Genomic DNA, 3,435 nt, shown 5'->3' with positions numbered 1-3,435 from the left:
GAGTTTTATTTTTAAATAGTTTAATTGACTACAACGCCACAAAGATTTATAATTATTTAAAATTACTAATTAAAAATATGTGAAATTCTTTTTAATTGAATGCTTTAATATAAATAGTATGATTTAAATCTCGCCCTACTCTTAACATCTTACGGTTGTGTAATTAGGATTGTTAGAATAGCTCATTGTTTGGGAATAGCTCGTGTTCGGCTTGATAAGCAAATGAGCACGATATATAAACAAGCGGAACACAAACAATGAGATTTTTTTAACAAGCTGAGTCTGAACTGCTCAAGCTCGGCTTGTTTACACCCCTAACGGTTGCATGCATGACTAGTGTTGTCAAAATTATTTTTTGTTCGTGAACAGCTCGTGTTCTGCTCGTTAAACATACAAGCCGAACACAAACAATTTTTTTGTGTTCGAAATATAAACAAGTCAAACACGAACAATAGTATTTTTCAATGAGCCGAACACGAGCTGAGCCCTGGCTGGCTCCTGTTCGGCTCGTTTACACCCCTAACTGGAACCCATGATACACTTGAGACTTATTAAGTAATTGCTACCTTTTTAATAGTTACTTTGACCATAATATAGTTTCGTGTGGCTCTAGGAAAAATGTTCACCAGGCAGCTTATTTAGACATTAAATTATGATATGTCCGTGAATCACACGCCGAGAAATATATCATGAGAGCAGAGAGAGAGTGTGTGATAAATAGTTATCAATCGTGTCAGCTCTTTTCATCCTTTTTTATTCATAAAATAATCTCCATTTTTTTATCGCGGAGAGAATATATGATGATGTTACATTTTTGTCTCGACTTTAAAGCAGGTTTTGCATGATATTATTGATATTTCACATACATAAACCTATCACTTGGCGGCTCATATATGAATAATGATTCTCCACTTCTTAATCCTTTTAATCCTCATTTAAACATAATATTATCACCCTATTTACATTTTCACCCTTACTTTATAAGTAATTGCTACTTCGACCATAATATAGGCCTTTGTGACTCAAGGAAAAATGATCATTGAATAGCTTAATTGGTTTTTTTTTTTTATCTTTATATATCTCATGCATTTAGATTCATAGGAAATGAAAGAGGGGAGATCAACTATTTTAATCAATAAAGATTCTATGCGTTCTTATGCTTTTTTTTTAGCCAAAATATCAAAGCTTCTTTATTCTCAACCTCATTAGTGACTTTCTTGTTGTTCATAGTGATCTTGTTGAAAAATTGATGGTGCATTTTTAAATAGAGATTGTTGAGTGATGCCATTGTGTCAACAATTAAGAAATGGATAATCTTAGCCCATAAGACTAAGTGGAGATTTTTATAACCACCATTTTTTTTCCATCACAAGAGTTGATTATCACTTTCTTAATTGAATAGAATCATTATGCATAATGACTATAACACTTGAGGATGGGAATTTTGTACTGAGGTGGTATTAAGAACTTAACATAAAGAATTAATAATGTGTTTCCCAAAGATACTAATGTAAGATGATGATCACTAGATAATGCAAAATTAATTTATTTAGCCAGTAGAATCCATTGTTTTTCAAGACAAGTATATATTAATTGACATCTCTTCTTAAGCTAGCTGTTAGTAAAGTTGAATCTTGTAATTATTGTGTATTCTAATATTCCTTTAAGAGCTTCATTTTTGGCTTCTTATTTAAGAAATGAAACTTTTTTAAAATGTTGAATTCAAATTTGTTCTGTGAGGCATGCCCAAAGATAGGAGCGGTAGGAATCAAAGGAGAGAGAGAGAGAGAGAAGTAGGGAGAGAAAAATCACACTTAAACTTGCCCCGCAGGGATGAATTGAGGTATTCTCGGGTTTTATGACCCATCTTATATATAAAAGGAAAGATTACAGAGATGAGAGGGAGAAAAACTCCCCTTAGAATATGTGTCGAGATTCAAAGCCCAATATGCGTCCTTATACACATTGGACCCCCTATTTATAGAAGATAGATGTCACCCCTACTTTAATGAGGGGATTATATGATATTATTGTCTTTTTTATATTTTGGAATATTTTTTTAGCATATTTTGATGTATCTGGATTCCTTGCCCGGCGAATTCTTCCTTCGGTTAGCCATTTTGCCTGGATGTTGGGCGACTTTGGAAGTCGTTTGGGTTTGAACGTTGACATCAAATGGAGTTGGGTGGCCAACCAAGGATGGTCAGCAAGTTAGTCCTAGGTGGTCGGCTTAGGATGGCTGCCCGAAAGACGATGGCCAACCATAGATGGCCAGCCCATTCTTTGCTGACAAACGACCATACATGGTCGGCCGGTCATTTGCTGACTACCGACTAAGGTGGCTGGCTGGCCAGAAGGTTGGGTTCCGGCTGGTAGACTAAAGAGCAACATGTCTTTGTATTTTCCGTCATACATGATTGTCCACTTTTGGTCGGCCAAGAGGGTCCTTGATGGGTCGACCTTAGGTCGCCTGGTCTGCCTTCAATCCTCCGGTCAAACATTAGTATTTAATTTAGTATGTAAGTCTCCTTTGAGATTCGTGCATGCCATTTTTAGGTATACATAAGAATCCTTTTTTTTTGTTTTTGAATTATTTGAACTGCCTTCAGTGAGTTTCAAAGTATTCTTATCGAATAAATAATAAATATGAAATCTCTCCCAATCTTACTGTATTTTTATTCTCATTAGAGTTTAGTTATCATGTTGATTATAAATTTTTACTCCTAATAAGAAAACTTTTATACATGTTTTTTCTCTCTTTCTCTCACCCTGACTCTTGAAAGTATTGGTTTTATGTCATCCAAGCTTTGTTGGTAGATTAACATGAAGTTCGACAACTTCTTTGAAGTTAAATGTTAAATCATTAACTATGCTATTAGAGCTCATTACTTTATAGGAAGATTTACATATATATCTCTCAATTCCCATGTATTTACATATCCAACGCCTAAACTTCAATTCCTACATCCTCACCACCTTGCTTAAATTCAACAATGTGTATTTCACTTTTTTTTTTTATTTAAAATATGATCGTTTGACTTGATACGGAAAGATTTATGTGATATAAATATATAAAAAAAATTAAATACTTGATATATAAATACAAAAAAATTAAATGATTTGTATGTAAATACCCCAACTTTCTTTTTATAGAGATTACGAATTTTCATCTTGTTAGAGAATGTATGCAAACATAAAACTTTGAGCTTTTCTTGCTCCATTTTGCGGAATCCTCGCTTTCTACTTTCATTTGGGAATCCCACGTCTAGGATAGTCAAAACGGCTTATTGTTTGCGAACAGCTCTTGTTCGGCTCGTCAAGAAGCTCGTGTTCGGTCCGTTCGCTAAGTTAATGAGCCGAACACGAACAACAAGAACAAATTTTTTTTCGTTCTTGTTTGGCTTGTTTTGACTAGAAATACTATTTTATATATAT

The sequence above is a fragment of the Phalaenopsis equestris genome, unplaced genomic scaffold (genome assembly GCF_001263595.1).
Source record: "Phalaenopsis equestris unplaced genomic scaffold, ASM126359v1 Scaffold000149, whole genome shotgun sequence".
Taxonomy (NCBI): Eukaryota; Viridiplantae; Streptophyta; class Magnoliopsida; order Asparagales; family Orchidaceae; genus Phalaenopsis; species Phalaenopsis equestris.
The sequence above is the reverse complement of the archived record's forward strand: the minus strand, read 5'-3'. Positions refer to the sequence as shown.